Raw genomic sequence first — 17,500 nt, 5'->3', positions numbered from 1 at the left:
TGTGTCTATGGACCGTCTAGGGCTTGGAAACACTGTGTCTATGGACCGTATAGGGCTTGGCAACACTGTGTCTATGGACCGTCTAGGGCTTGGCAACACTGTGTCTATGGACCGTCTAGGGCTTGGCAACACTGTGTCTATGGACCGTCTAGGGCTTGGCAACACTGTGTCTATGGACCGTCTAGCTCTGCTCACTCTCATTGTGTCTATGGACCGTCTAGCTCTGCTCACTCTCATTGTGTCTATGGACCGTCTAGGTCTGCTCACTCTCACTGTGTCTATGGACCGTCTAGCTCTGCTCACTCTCATTGTGTCTATGGACCGTCTAGCTCTGCTCACTCTCACTGTGTCTATGGACTGTCTACGGCTTGGCAACACTGTGTCTATGGAACGTCTAGGGCTTGGAAACACTGTGTCTATGGACCGTCTAGGGCTTGGCAACTCTGTGTCTATGGCCGTCTAGGGCTTGGCAACACTGTGTCTATGGACCGTCTAGGGCTTGGCAACACTGTGTCTATGGACCGTCTAGCTCTGCTCACTCTCAATGTGTCTATGGACCGTCTAGGGCTTGGCAACACTGTGTCTATGGACCGTCTAGGGCTTGGCAACACTGTGTCTATGGACCGTCTAGCTCTGCTCACTCTCAATGTGTCTATGGACCGTCTAGGGCTTGGAAAAACTGTGTCTATGGACCGTCTAGGGCTTGGCAACACTGTGTCTATGGACCGTCTAGGGCTTGGCAACACTGTGTCTATGGACCGTCTAGGGCTTGGCAACACTGTGTCTATGGACCATCTAGGGCTTGGCAACACTGTGTCTATGGACCGTCTAGGGCTTGGCAACACTGTGTCTGTGGACCGTCTAGGGCTTGGAAACACTGTGTCTATGGACCGTCTAGGGCTTGGAAACACTGCATCTTTTGCCTGTCTAGGGCTTGGCAACACTGTGTCTATGGACCGTATAGGGCTTGGCAACACTTTGTCTATGGACCGTGTAGGACTTGGCTAAACTGTGTCTATGGACCGTCTAGCTCTGTTCACTCTCACTGTGTCTATGGACCGTCTAGGGCTTGGAAACACTGTGTCTATGGACCGTATAGGGCTTGGCAACACTGTGTCTATGGACCGTCTAGGGCTTGGCAACACTGTGTCTATGGACCGTCTAGGGCTTGGCAACACTGTGTCTATGGACCGTCTAGGGCTTGGCAACACTGTGTCTATGGACCGTCTAGCTCTGCTCACTCTCATTGTGTCTATGGACCGTCTAGCTCTGCTCACTCTCATTGTGTCTATGGACCGTCTAGCTCTGCTCACTCTCACTGTGTCTATGAACTGTCTACGGCTTGGCAACACTGTGTCTATGGAACGTCTAAGGCTTGGAAACACTGTGTCTATGGACCGTCTAGGGCTTGGCAACTCTGTGTCTATGGACCGTCTAGGGCTTGGCAACACTGTGTCTATGGACCGTCTAGGGCATGGCAACACTGTGTCTAAGGACCGTCTAGCTCTGCTCACTCTCAATGTGTCTATGGACCGTCTAGGGCTTGGCAACACTGTGTCTATGGACCGTCTAGGGCTTGGCAACACTGTGTTTATGGACCGCCTGGGCTTAGCAACACTGTGTCTATGGACCATCTTGGGCTTGGCAACACTGTGTCTATGGACCGTCTAGGGCTTGGCAACACTGTGTCTATGGACCGTCTAGCTCTGCTCACTCTCATTGTGTCTATGGACGGTCTAGCTCTGCTCACTCGCATTGTGTCTATGGACCGTCTAGGGCTTGGCAACACTGTGTTTATGGACCGCCTGGGCTTAGCAACACTGTGTCTATGGACCGTCTAGCTCTGCTCACTCTCAATGTGTCTGTGGACCGTCTAGGGCTTGGAAACACTGTGTCTATGGACCAAATAGGGCTTGGCAGCACTGTGTCTATGGACCGTCTAGCTCTGCTCACTCTCAATGTGCCTATGGACCGTCTAGGGCTTGGAAACACTGTGTCTATGGACCGACTAGGACTTGACAACACTGTGTCTATGGACCGTCTAGGGCTTGGCAACACTGCGTCTATGGCCTGTCTAGGGCTTGGCAACACTGTGTCTATGGACCGTCTAGGGCTTGGCAACACTGTGTCTATGGACCATCTAGGGCTTGGCAACACTGTGTCTATGGACCGTCTAGCTCTGCTCACTATCACTGTGTCTATGGACCGTCTAGCTCTGCTCACTCTCACTGTGTCTATGGACCGTCTAGGGCTTGGAAACACTGTGTCTATGGACCGTCTAGGGCTTGGAAACACTGCATCTATGGCCTGTCTAGGGCTTGGCAACACTGTGTCTATGGACCGTATAGGGCTTGCAAACACTTTGTCTATGGACCGTGTAGTTCTTGGCTAAACTGTGTCTATGGACCTTCTAGCTCTGTTCACTCTCACTGTGTCTATGGACCGTCTAGGGCTTGGAAACACTGTGTCTATGGACCGTATAGGGCTTGGCAACACTGTGTCTATGGACCGTCTCGGGCTTGGTAACACTGTGTCTATGGACCGTCTAGGGCTTGGCAACACTGTGTCTATGGACCGTCTAGGGCTTGGCAACACTGTGTCTATGGACCGTCTAGCTCTGCTCACTCTCATTGTGTCTATGGACCGTCTAGCTCTGCTCACTCTCATTGTGTCTATGGACCGTCTAGGTCTTCTCACTCTCACTGTGTCTATGGACCGTCTAGCTCTGCTCACTCTCATTGTGTCTATGGACCGTCTAGCTCTGCTCACTCTCATTGTGTCTATGGACCGTCTAGCTCTGCTCTCTCTCACTGTGTCTATGGACCGTCTAGCTCTGCTCACTCTCATTGTGTCTATGGACCGTCTAGCTCTGCTCACTCTCATTGTGTCTATGGACCGTCTAGCTCTGCTCACTCTCACTGTGTCTATGGACTGTCTATGGCTTGGCAACACTGTGTCTATGGAACGTCTAGGGCTTGGAAACACTGTGTCTATGGACCGTCTAGGGCTTGGCAACTCTGTGTCTATGGACCGTCTAGGGCTTGGCAACACTGTGTCTATGGACCGTCTAGGGCTTGGCAACACTGTGTCTAAGGACCGTCTAGCTCTGCTCACTCTCAATGTGTCTATGGACCGTCTAGGGCTTGGCAACACTGTGTCTATGGACCGTCTAGGGCTTGGCAACACTGTGTCTATGGACCGTCTAGCTCTGCTCACTCTCAATGTGTCTATGGACCGTCTAGGGCTTGGCAACACTGTGTCTATGGACCGTCTAGGGCTTGGCAACACTGTGTCTATGGACCGTCTAGCTCTGCTCACTCTCAATGTGTCTATGGACCGTCTAGGGCTTGGCAACACTGTGTCTATGGACCGTCTAGGGCTTGGCAACACTGTGTCTATGGACCGTCTAGCTCTGCTCACTCTCAATGTGTCTATGGACCGTCTAGGGCTTGGCAACACTGTGTCTATGGACCGTCTAGGGCTTGGAAACACTGTGTATATGGACCGTCTAGGGCTTGGCAACACTGTGTCTATGGACCGTCTAGGGCTTGGCAACACTGTGTCTATGGACCGTCTAGGGCTTGGCAACACTGTGTCTATGGACCGTCTAGGGCTTGGAAACACTGTGTCTATGGACCGTCTAGGGCTTGGAAACACTTTGTCTATGGACCGTGTAGGACTTGGCTAAACTGTGTCTATGGACCGTCTAGCTCTGTTCACTCTCACTGTGTCTATGGACCGTCTAGGGCTTGGCAACACTGTGTCTATGGACCGTCTAGCTCTGCTCACTCTCATTGTGTCTATGGACCGTCTAGCTCTGCTCACTCTCACTGTGTCTATGAACTGTCTACGGCTTGGCAACACTGTGTCTATGGAACGTCTAGGGCTTGGAAACACTGTGTCTATGGACCGTCTAGGGCTTGGCAACTCTGTGTCTATGGACCGTCTAGGGCTTGGCAACACTGTGTCTATGGACCGTCTAGGGCATGGCAACACTGTGTCTAAGGACCGTCTAGCTCTGCTCACTCTCAATGTGTCTATGGACCGTCTAGGGCTTGGCAACACTGTGTCTATGGACCGTCTAGGGCTTGGCAACACTGTGTCTATGGACCGTCTAGCTCTGCTCACTCTCAATGTGCCTATGGACCGTCTAGGGCTTGGAAACACTGTGTCTATGGACCGACTAGGACTTGACAACACTGTGTCTATGGACCGTCTAGGGCTTGGCAACACTGTGTCTATGGACCATCTAGGGCTTGGCAACACTGTGTCTATGGACCGTCTAGCTCTGCTCACTATCACTGTGTCTATGGACCATCTAGGCTTGAAAACACTGTGTCTATGGACCGTCTAGGGCTTGGAAACAATGCGTCTATGGCCTGTCTAGGGCTTGGCAACACTGTGTCTATGGACCGTCTAGGGCTTGGCAACACTGTGTCTATGGACCGTCTAGGGCTTGGCAACACTGTGTCTATGGACCGTCTAGGGCTTGGAAACACTGTGTCTATGGACCGTCTAGGGCTTGGAAACACTGCATCTATGGCCTGTCTAGGGCTTGGCAACACTGTGTCTATGGACCGTCTAGGGCTTGGCAACACTGTGTCTAAGGACCGTCTAGCTCTGCTCACTCTCAATGTGTCTATGGACCGTCTAGGGCTTGGCAACACTGTGTCTATGGACCGTCTAGCTCTGCTCACTCTCAATGTGTCTATGGACCGTCTAGGGCTTGGAAACACTGTGTATATGGACCGTCTAGGGCTTGGCAACACTGTGTCTATGGACCGTCTAGGGCTTGGCAACACTGTGTCTATGGACCATCTAGGGCTTGGCAACACTGTGTCTATGGACCGTCTAGGGCTTGGAAACACTGTGTCTATGGACCGTCTAGGGCTTGGAAACACTGCATCTATGGCCTGTCTAGGGCTTGGCAACACTTTGTCTATGGACCGTGTAGGACTTGGCTAAACTGTGTCTATGGACCGTCTAGCTCTGTTCACTCTCACTGTGTCTATGGACCGTCTAGGGCTTGGCAACACTGTGTCTATGGACCGTCTAGCTCTGCTCACTCTCATTGTGTCTATGGACCGTCTAGCTCTGCTCACTCTCATTGTGTCTATGGACCGTCTAGCTCTGCTCACTCTCACTGTGTCTATGAACTGTCTACGGCTTGGCAACACTGTGTCTATGGAACGTCTAGGGCTTGGAAACACTGTGTCTATGGACCGTCTAGGGCTTGGCAACTCTGTGTCTATGGACCGTCTAGGGCTTGGCAACACTGTGTCTATGGACCGTCTAGGGCATGGCAACACTGTGTCTAAGGACCGTCTAGCTCTGCTCACTCTCAATGTGTCTATGGACCGTCTAGGGCTTGGCAACACTGTGTCTATGGACCGTCTAGGGCTTGGCAACACTGTGTCTATGGACCGTCTAGCTCTGCTCACTCTCAATGTGCCTATGGACCGTCTAGGGCTTGGAAACACTGTGTCTATGGACCGACTAGGACTTGACAACACTGTGTCTATGGACCGTCTAGGGCTTGGCAACACTGTGTCTATGGACCATCTAGGGCTTGGCAACACTGTGTCTATGGACCGTCTAGCTCTGCTCACTATCACTGTGTCTATGGACCATCTAGGGCTTGAAAACACTGCGTCTATGGCCTGTCTAGGGCTTGGCAACACTGTGTCTATGGACCGTCTAGGGATTGGCAACACTGTGTCTATGGACCATCTAGGGCTTGGCAACACTGTGTCTATGGACCGTCTAGCTCTGCTCACTATCACTGTGTCTATGGACCGTCTAGCTCTGCTCACTCTCACTGTGTCTATGGACCGTCTAGGGCTTGGAAACACTGTGTCTATGGACCGTATAGGGCTTGGCAACACTGTGTCTATGGACCGTCTCGGGCTTGGCAACACTGTGTCTATGGACCGTCTAGGGCTTGGCAACACTGTGTCTATGGACCGTCTAGGGCTTGGCAACACTGTTTCTATGGACCGTCTAGCTCTGCTCACTCTCATTGTGTCTATGGACCGTCTAGCTCTGCTCACTCTCATTGTGTCTATGGACCGTCTAGGTCTTCTCACTCTCACTGTGTCTATGGACCGTCTAGCTCTGCTCACTCTCATTGTGTCTATGGACCGTCTAGCTCTGCTCACTCTCATTGTGTCTATGGACCGTCTAGCTCTGCTCTCTCTCACTGTGTCTATGGACCGTCTAGCTCTGCTCACTCTCATTGTGTCTATGGACCATCTACGTCTGCTCACTCTCACTGTGTCTATGGACCGTCTAGCTCTGCTCACTCTCATTGTGTCTATGGACCGTCTAGCTCTGCTCACTCTCACTGTGTCTATGGACTGTCTACGGCTTGGCAACACTGTGTCTATGGAACGTCTAGGGCTTGGAAACACTGTGTCTATGGACCGTCTAGGGCTTGGCAACTCTGTGTCTATGGACCGTCTAGGGCTTGGCAACACTGTGTCTATGGACCGTCTAGGGCTTGGCAACACTGTGTCTAAGGACCGTCTAGCTCTGCTCACTCTCAATGTGTCTATGGACCGTCTAGGGCTTGGCAACACTGTGTCTATGGACCGTCTAGGGCTTGGCAACACTGTGTATATGGACCGTCTAGGGCTTGGAAACACTGTGTCTATGGACCGTCTAGGGCTTGGCAACACTGTGTCTATGGACCGTCTAGGGCTTGGCAACACTGTGTCTATGGACCGTCTAGGGCTTGGCAACACTGTGTCTATGGACCGTCTAGCTCTGCTCACTCTCATTGTGTCTATGGACCGTCTAGCTCTGCTCACTCACATTGTGTCTATGGACCGTCTAGCTCTGCTCACTCTCACTGTGTCTATGAACTGTCTACGGCTTGGCAACACTGTGTCTATGGACCGTCTAGGGCTTGGAAACACTGCACTATGGCCTGTCTAGGGCTTGGCAGCACTGTGTCTATGGACCGTCTAGCTCTGCTCACTCTCAATGTGCCTATGGACCGTCTAGGGCTTGGAAACACTGTGTCTATGGACCGTCTAGGACTTGACAACACTGTGTCTATGGACCGTCTAGGGCTTGGCAACACTGTGTCTATGGACCATCTAGGCCTTGGCAACACTGTGTCTATGGACCGTCTAGCTCTGCTCACTATCACTGTGTCTATGGACCATCTAGGGCTTGAAAACACTGTGTCTATGGACCGTCTAGGGCTTGGAAACACTGTGTCTATGGCCTGTCTAGGGCTTGGCAACACTGTGTCTATGGACCGTCTAGGGCTTGGCAACACTTTGTCTATGGACCGTGTAGGACTTGGCTAAACTGTGTCTATGGACCGTCTAGCTCTGTTCACTCTCACTGTGTCTATGGACCGTCTAGGGCTTGGCAACACTGTGTCTATGGACCGTCTAGCTCTGCTCACTCTCATTGTGTCTATGGACCGTCTAGCTCTGCTCACTCTCATTGTGTCTATGGACCGTCTAGCTCTGCTCACTCTCACTGTGTCTATGAACTGTCTACGGCTTGGCAACACTGTGTCTATGGAACGTCTAGGGCTTGGAAACACTGTGTCTATGGACCGTCTAGGGCTTGGAAACACTGTGTCTATGGACCGTCTAGGGCTTGGCAACACTGTGTCTATGGACCGTCTAGCTCTGCTCACTCTCATTGTGTCTATGGACCGTCTAGCTCTGCTCACTCTCATTGTGTCTATGGACCGTCTAGGTCTTCTCACTCTCACTGTGTCTATGGACCGTCTAGCTCTGCTCACTCTCATTGTGTCTATGGACCGTCTAGCTCTGCTCACTCTCATTGTGTCTATGGACCGTCTAGCTCTGCTCTCTCTCACTGTGTCTATGGACCGTCTAGCTCTGCTCACTCTCATTGTGTCTATGGACCATCTACGTCTGCTCACTCTCACTGTGTCTATGGACCGTCTAGCTCTGCTCACTCTCATTGTGTCTATGGACCGTCTAGCTCTGCTCACTCTCACTGTGTCTATGGACTGTCTACGGCTTGGCAACACTGTGTCTATGGAACGTCTAGGGCTTGGAAACACTGTGTCTATGGACCGTCTAGGGCTTGGCAACTCTGTGTCTATGGACCGTCTAGGGCTTGGCAACACTGTGTCTATGGACCGTCTAGGGCTTGGCAACACTGTGTCTAAGGACCGTCTAGCTCTGCTCACTCTCAATGTGTCTATGGACCGTCTAGGGCTTGGCAACACTGTGTCTATGGACCGTCTAGGGCTTGGCAACACTGTGTATATGGACCGTCTAGGGCTTGGAAACACTGTGTATATGGACCGTCTAGGGCTTGGCAACACTGTGTCTATGGACCGTCTAGGGCTTGGCAACACTGTGTCTATGGACCGTCTAGGGCTTGGCAACACTGTGTCTATGGACCGTCTAGCTCTGCTCACTCTCATTGTGTCTATGGACCGTCTAGCTCTGCTCACTCACATTGTGTCTATGGACCGTCTAGCTCTGCTCACACTCACTGTGTCTATGAACTGTCTACGGCTTGGCAACACTGTGTCTATGGACCGTCTAGGGCTTGGAAACACTGTGACTATGGCCTGTCTAGGGCTTGGCAGCACTGTGTCTATGGACCGTCTAGCTCTGCTCACTCTCAATGTGCCTATGGACCGTCTAGGGCTTGGAAACACTGTGTCTATGGACCGTCTAGGACTTGACAACACTGTGTCTATGGACCGTCTAGGGCTTGGCAACACTGTGTCTATGGACCATCTAGGCCTTGGCAACACTGTGTCTATGGACCGTCTAGCTCTGCTCACTATCACTGTGTCTATGGACCATCTAGGGCTTGAAAACACTGTGTCTATGGACCGTCTAGGGCTTGGAAACACTGCATCTATGGCCTGTCTAGGGCTTGGCAACACTGTGTCTATGGACCGTATAGGGCTTGGCAACACTTTGTCTATGGACCGTGTAGGACTTGGCTAAACTGTGTCTATGGACCGTCTAGCTCTGTTCACTCTCACTGTGTCTATGGACCGTCTAGGGCTTGGCAACACTGTGTCTATGGACCGTCTAGCTCTGCTCACTCTCATTGTGTCTATGGACCGTCTAGCTCTGCTCACTCTCATTGTGTCTATGGACCGTCTAGCTCTGCTCACTCTCACTGTGTCTATGAACTGTCTACGGCTTGGCAACACTGTGTCTATGGAACGTCTAGGGCTTGGAAACACTGTGTCTATGGACCGTCTAGGGCTTGGCAACTCTGTGTCTATGGACCGTCTAGGGCTTGGCAACACTGTGTCTATGGACCGTCTAGGGCATGGCTACACTGTGTCTAAGGACCGTCTAGCTCTGCTCACTCTCAATGTGTCTATGGACCGTCTAGGGCTTGGCAACACTGTGTCTATGGACCGTCTAGGGCTTGGCAACACTGTGTCTATGGACCGTCTAGCTCTGCTCACTCTCAATGTGCCTATGGACCGTCTAGGGCTTGGAAACACTGTGTCTATGGACCGACTAGGACTTGACAACACTGTGTCTATGGACCGTCTAGGGCTTGGCAACACTGTGTCTATGGACCATCTAGGGCTTGGCAACACTGTGTCTATGGACCGTCTAGCTCTGCTCACTATCACTGTGTCTATGGACCATCTAGGGCTTGAAAACACTGTGTCTATGGACCGTCTAGGGCTTGGAAACACTGCGTCTATGGCCTGTCTAGGGCTTGGCAACACTGTGTCTATGGACCGTCTAGGGCTTGGCAACACTGTGTCTATGGACCATCTAGGGCTTGGCAACACTGTGTCTATGGACCGTCTAGCTCTGCTCACTATCACTGTGTCTATGGACCGTCTAGCTCTGCTCACTCTCACTGTGTCTATGGACCGTCTAGGGCTTGGAACACTGTGTCTATGGACCGTATAGGGCTTGGAAACACTGTGTCTATGGACCGTCTCGGGCTTGGCAACACTGTGTCTATGGACCGTCTAGGGCTTGGCAACACTGTGTCTATGGACCGTCTAGGGCTTGGCAACACTGTGTCTATGGACCGTCTAGCTCTGCTCACTCTCATTGTGTCTATGGACCGTCTAGCTCTGCTCACTCTCATTGTGTCTATGGACCGTCTAGGTCTTCTCACTCTCACTGTGTCTATGGACCGTCTAGCTCTGCTCACTCTCATTGTGTCTATGGACCGTCTAGCTCTGCTCACTCTCATTGTGTCTATGGACCGTCTAGCTCTGCTCTCTCTCACTGTGTCTATGGACCGTCTAGCTCTGCTCACTCTCATTGTGTCTATGGACCGTCTAGGTCTGCTCACTCTCACTGTGTCTATGGACCGTCTAGCTCTGCTCACTCTCATTGTGTCTATGGACCGTCTAGCTCTGCTCACTCTCACTGTGTCTATGGACTGTCTACGGCTTGGCAACACTGTGTCTATGGAACGTCTAGGGCTTGGAAACACTGTGTCTATGGACCGTCTAGGGCTTGGCAACTCTGTGTCTATGGACCGTCTAGGGCTTGGCAACACTGTCTATGGACCGTCTAGGGCTTGGCAACACTGTGTCTAAGGACCGTCTAGCTCTGCTCACTCTCAATGTGTCTATGGACCGTCTAGGGCTTGGCAACACTGTGTCTATGGACCGTCTAGGGCTTGGCAACACTGTGTATATGGACCGTCTAGGGCTTGGAAACACTGTGTATATGGACCGTCTAGGGCTTGGCAACACTGTGTCTATGGACCGTCTAGGGCTTGGCAACACTGTGTCTATGGACCGTCTAGCTCTGCTCTCTCTCACTGTGTCTATGGACCGTCTAGCTCTGCTCACTCTCATTGTGTCTATGGACCGTCTAGCTCTGCTCACTCTCATTGTGTCTATGGACCGTCTAGGTCTGCTCACCTCACTGTGTCTATGGACCGTCTAGCTCTGCTCACTCTCATTGTGTCTATGGACCGTCTAGCTCTGATCACTCTCACTGTGTCTATGGACTGTCTACGGCTTGGCAACACTGTGTCTATGGAACGTCTAGGGCTTGGAAACACTGTGTCTATGGACCGTCTAGGGCTTGGCAACTCTGTGTCTATGGACCGTCTAGGGCTTGGCAACACTGTGTCTATGGACCGTCTAGGGCTTGGCAACACTGTGTCTAAGGACCGTCTAGCTCTGCTCACTCTCAATGTGTCTATGGACCGTCTAGGGCTTGGCAACACTGTGTCTATGGACCGTCTAGGGCTTGGCAACACTGTGTCTATGGACCGTCTAGCTCTGCTCACTCTCAATGTGTCTATGGACCGTCTAGGGCTTGGAAACACTGTGTATATGGACCGTCTAGGGCTTGGCAACACTGTGTCTATGGACCGTCTAGGGCTTGGCAACACTGTGTCTATGGACCATCTAGGGCTTGGCAACACTGTGTCTATGGACCGTCTAGGGCTTGGAAACACTGTGTCTATGGACCGTCTAGGGCTTGGAAACACTGCATCTATGGCCTGTCTAGGGCTTGGCAACACTGTGTCTATGGACCGTATAGGGCTTGGCAACACTTTGTCTATGGACCGTGTAGGACTTGGCTAAACTGTGTCTATGGACCGTCTAGCTCTGTTCACTCTCACTGTGTCTATGGACCGTCTAGGGCTTGGAAACACTGTGTCTATGGACCGTATAGGGCTTGGCAACACTGTGTCTATGGACCGTCTAGGGCTTGGCAACACTGTGTCTATGGACCGTCTAGGGCTTGGCAACACTGTGTCTATGGACCGTCTAGGGCTTGGCAACACTGTGTCTATGGACCGTCTAGCTCTGCTCACTCTCATTGTGTCTATGGACCGTCTAGCTCTGCTCACTCACATTGTGTCTATGGACCGTCTAGCTCTGCTCACTCTCACTGTGTCTATGAACTGTCTACGGCTTGGCAACACTGTGTCTATGGACCGTCTAGGGCTTGGAAACACTGCGACTATGGCCTGTCTAGGGCTTGGCAGCACTGTGTCTATGGACCGTCTAGCTCTGCTCACTCTCAATGTGCCTATGGACCGTCTAGGGCTTGGAAACACTGTGTCTATGGACCGTCTAGGACTTGACAACACTGTGTCTATGGACCGTCTAGGGCTTGGCAACACTGTGTCTATGGACCATCTAGGCCTTGGCAACACTGTGTCTATGGACCGTCTAGCTCTGCTCACTATCACTGTGTCTATGGACCATCTAGGGCTTGAAAACACTGTGTCTATGGACCGTCTAGGGCTTGGAAACACTGCGTCTATGGCCTGTCTAGGGCTTGGCAACACTGTGTCTATGGACCGTCTAGGGCTTGGCAACACTGTGTCTATGGACCACCTAGGGCTTGGCAACACTGTGTCTATGGACCATCTAGCTCTGCTCACTCTCACTGTGTCTATGGACCGTCTAGCTCTGCTCACTCGCATTGTGTCTATGGACCGTCTAGGGCTTGGAAACACTGTGTCTATGGACCGTCTAGGGCTTGGAAACACTGCGTCTATGGCCTGTCTAGGGCTTGGCAACACTGTGTCTATGGACCGTATAGGGCTTGGCAACACTTTGTCTATGGACCGTGTAGGACTTGGCTAAACTGTGTCTATGGACCGTCTAGCTCTGTTCACTCTCACTGTGTCTATGGACCGTCTAGGGCTTGGAAACACTGTGTCTATGGACCGTATAGGGCTTGGCAACACTGTGTCTATGGACCGTCTAGCTCTGCTCACTCTCACTGTGTCTATGGACTGTCTAGGGCTTGGCAACACTGTGTCTATGGAACGTCTAGGGCTTGGAAACACTGTGTCTATGGACCGTCTAGGGCTTGGCAACTCTGTGTCTATGGACCGTCTAGGGCTTGGCAACACTGTGTCTATGGACCGTCTAGGGCTTGGCAACACTGTGTCTAGGGCTATGGGTCTGTCTAGGGCTTTGCAACACTGTGTCTATGGACCGTCTAGGGCTTGGCAACACTGTGTCTATGGACCTGTCTAGGGCTTGGCAACACTGTGTCTATGGACCGTCTAGGGCTTGGAAACACTGTCTATGGACCGTCTAGGGCTTGGAAACACCTGTCTATGGCCTGTCTAGGGCTTGGCAACACTGTGTCTATGGACCGTATAGGGCTTGGCAACACTGTGTCTATGGACCGTATAGGGCTTGGCAACACTTTGTCTATGGACCGTGTAGGACTTGGCTAAACTGTGTCTATGGACCGTCTAGCTCTGTTCACTCTCACTGTGTCTATGGACCGTCTAGGACTTGGAAACACTGTGTCTATGGACCGTATAGGGCTTGGCAACACTGTGTCTATGGACCGTCTAGCTCTGTTCACTCTCACTGTGTCTATGGACCGTCTAGGGCTTGGAAACACTGTGTCTATGGACCTTCTAGGGTTTGGCAACACTGTGTCTATGGACCGTCTAGCTCTGCTCACTCTCACTGTGTCTATGGACCGTCTAGGGCTTGGAAACACTGTGTCTATGGACAGTCTAGGGCTTGGCAACACTGTGTCTATGGACCGTCTAGGGTTTGGCAACACTGTGTCTATGGACAGTCTAGGGTTTGGCAACACTGTGTCTATGGACCGTCTAGCTCTGCTCACTCTCAATGTGTCTATGGAGTGTCTAGGGCTTGGCAACACTATGTCTATGGACCGTCTAGGGCTTGGAAACACTGTGTCTATGGACCTTCTAGGGTTTGGCAACACTGTGTCTATGGACCGTCTAGCTCTGCTCACTCTCACTGTGTCTATGGACCGTCTAGGGCTTGGAAACACTGTGTCTATGGACCTTCTAGGGTTTGGCAACACTCTGTCTATGGACCGTCTAGCTCTGCTCACTCTCACTGTGTCTATGGACCGTCTAGGGCTTGGAAACACTGTGTCTATGGACCGTCTAGGGTTTGGCAACACTGTGTCTATGGACAGTCTAGGGTTTGGCAACACTGTGTCTATGGACCGTCTAGCTCTGCTCACTCTCAATGTGTCTATGGACCGTCTAGCTCTGCTCACTCTCAATGTGTCTATGGAGTGTCTAGGGCTTGGCAACACTATGTCTATGGACCGTCTAGGGCTTGGAAACACTGTGTCTATGGACCGTCTAGGGCTTGGCAACACTGTGTCTATGGACCATCTAGGGCTTGGCAACACTGTGTCTATGGACCGTCTAGGGCTTGGAAACACTGTGTCTATGGACCATCTAGGGCTTGGCAACACTGTGTCTATGGACCATCTAGGGCTTGGAAACACTGTGTCTATGGACCGTCTAGGGCTTGGAAACACTGTGTCTATGGACCATCTAGGGCTTGGCAACACTGTGTCTATGGACCGTCTAGGGCTTGGCAACACTGTGTCTATGGACCGTCTAGGGCTTGGAAACACTGTGTCTATGGACCGTCTAGGGCTTGGAAACACTGTGTCTATGGACAGTCTAGGGCTTGGCAACACTGTGTCTATGGACCGTCTAGGGTTTGGCAACACTGTGTCTATGGACAGTCTAGGGTTTGGCAACACTGTGTCTATGGACCGTCTAGCTCTGCTCACTCTCAATGTGTCTATGGACCGTCTAGCTCTGCTCACTCTCAATGTGTCTATGGAGTGTCTAGGGCTTGGCAACACTATGTCTATGGACCGTCTAGGGCTTGGAAACACTGTGTCTATGGACCGTCTAGGGCTCGGCAACACTGTGTCTATGGACCATCTAGGGCTTGGCAACACTGTGTCTATGGACCGTCTAGGGCTTGGAAACACTGTGTCTGTGGACCATCTAGGGCTTGGCAACACTGTGTCTATGGACCATCTAGGGCTTGGAAACACTGTGTCTATGGACCGCCTAGGGCTTGGAAACACTGTGTCTATGGACCATCTAGGGCTTGGCAACACTGTGTCTATGGACCGTCTAGGGCTTGGCAACACTGTGTCTATGGACCGTCTAGGGCTTGGAAACACTGTGTCTATGGACCGTCTAGGGCTTGGAAACACTGCGTCTATGGCCTGTCTAGGCTTGGCAACACTGTGTCTATGGACTGTATAGGGCTTGGCATCACTTTGTCTATGGACCGTGTAGGACTTGGCTACACTGTGTCTATGGACCGTCTAGCTCTGTTCACTCTCACTGTGTCTATGGACCGTCTAGGGCTTGGAAACACTGTGTCTATGGACTGTCTAGGGCTTTGCAACACTATGTCTATGGACCGTCTAGGGCTTTGCAACACTATGTCTATGGACCGTCTAGGGCTTGGCAACACTGTGTCTATGGACCGTCTAGCTCTGCTCACTCTCATTGTGTCTATGGACAGTCTAGGGCTTGGCAACGCTGTGTCTATGGACCTTCTAGGGTTTGGCAACACTGTGTCTATGGACCGTATAGGGCTTGGCAACACTGTGTCTATGGACCGTATAGGGCTTGGCAACACTGTGTCTAAGGACCGTCTAGCTCTGCTCACTCTCACTGTGTCTATGGAGTGTCTAGGGCTTGGCAACACTGTGTCTATGGACCGTCTAGGGCTTGGAAACACTGTGTCTATGGACCGTCTAGGACTTGGCAACACTGTGTCTATGGACCATCTAGGGCTTGGCAACACTGTGTCTATGGACCATCTAGGGCTTGGCAACACTGTGTCTATGGACCGTCTAGGGCTTGGCAACACTGTGTCTATGGACCATCTAGGGCTTGGCAACACTGTGTCTATGGACCATCTAGGGCTTGGCAACACTGTGTCTATGGACCGTCTAGGGCTTGGCAACACTGTGTCTATGGACAGTCTAGCTCTGCTCTCTCTCACTATGTCTATGGACTGTCTCACTCTGCTCTCTCTCACTGTGTTTATGGACCGTCTAGCTCTGCTCTCTCTAACTGTGTCTGTGGACCGTCTAGCTCTGCTCTCTCTCACTGTGTCTATGGACCGTCTAGCTCTGCTCTCTCTCACTGTGTCTATGGACCGTCTAGCTCTGCTCTCTCTAACTGTGTCTATGGACCGTCTAGCTCTGCTCTCTCTCACTGTGTCTATGGACCGTCTAGCTCTGCTCTCTCTAACTGTGTCTGTGGACCGTCTAGCTCTGCTCTCTCTAACTGTGTCTATGGACCGTCTAGCTCTGCTCTCTCTAACTGTGTCTATGGACCGTCTAGCTCTGCTCTCTCTAACTGTGTCTATGGACCGTCTAGCTCTGCTCTCTCTAACTGTGTCTATGGACCGTCTAGCTCTGCTCTCTCTAACTGTGTCTATGGACCGTCTAGCTCTGCTCTCTCTAACTGTGTCTATGGACCGTCTAGCTCTGCTCTCTCTCACTGTGTCTATGGACCGTCTAGCTCTGCTCACTCTCACTGTGTCTATGGACCGTCTAGCTCTGCTCTCTCTCACTGTGTCTATGGACCCTCTAGCTCTGCTCTCTCTCACTGTGTCTATGGACCCTCTAGCTCTGCTCTCTCTCTCTCATTGTGTCTATGGACCCTCTAGCTCTGCTCTCTCTCACTGTGTCTATGGACCCTCTAGCTCTGCTCTCTCTCACTGTGTCTATGGACCTTCTAGCTCTGCTCTCTCTCACTGTGTCTATGGACCCTCTAGCTCTGCTCTCTCTCACTGTGTCTATGGACCGTCTAGCTCTGCTCTCTCTCACTGTGTCTATGGACCCTCTAGCTCTGCTCTCTCTCACTGTGTTCTATTTATTTGGAGTTGCAATAAACTTTGCTGCATTTTGATCTTATTGGGTGAAGTATCAATCCCTGTGGTAAGGATGATCCCCTTAATAACGGTTTGTATTAGGGTCCTGATCCTGGGCTTAGGGCCGGCGGAGCTGCTTTACACACACACACACACACACACACACACACACACACACACACACACACACACACACACACACACACACACACACACACACACACACACACACACACACACACACTCAGGGACCAGGACATGACACTATGAACAGAGAGAAAGCTCTTGTTATAGCACAGTGTCCCCGAGGGTTTGAAAGTCATCCCTCTAATGCAGACTTTACCAAAGCCTTCCTCTACATCCCCTATCATCCTAGCAGAATGACACCGCACGGCTCCAAGACTTAACTCTTACAAAGAGCTTAAATATCATAGCTGTGTCATGCATAATGGAGGTATGTTCTGTACATCTTGTATTCCCATCGTACCCCTAACAGAGTAGCTTGATTGCTCACACACTCATAACACAGAAATAATGCCACTAGTAAGGAGTTTACATGGATGTTTGGCATGTATAATGGCAGGAAGAAGTTCGATGATTGTTGACCGTACATTTTCCTCTCATTTGTGTGTATGCATGTGTATGTTGATTTACAGTATAGTATGTATGGTCAATACTGTATGTACAGTATGATTTGTGTGCATGTTTCACCCATGCTCATTCATTGCTTAATTTTGTGTGTGTGTGTGTGTGTGTGTGGGGGGTTATAGATGCTGTGGATGCGGTGACCGTTTTCTGGAATAGGGGTTGAAAGCTCCCCTAGTGGCAGCTCTACAGAATAACTCAAAAGACTGTTTAGTACATGATGGAGAG

Source organism: Oncorhynchus tshawytscha, linkage group LG12 (genome assembly GCF_018296145.1).
Source record: "Oncorhynchus tshawytscha isolate Ot180627B linkage group LG12, Otsh_v2.0, whole genome shotgun sequence".
Classification (NCBI taxonomy): domain Eukaryota; kingdom Metazoa; phylum Chordata; class Actinopteri; order Salmoniformes; family Salmonidae; genus Oncorhynchus; species Oncorhynchus tshawytscha.
Note: the sequence above shows the minus strand (reverse complement) of the source record.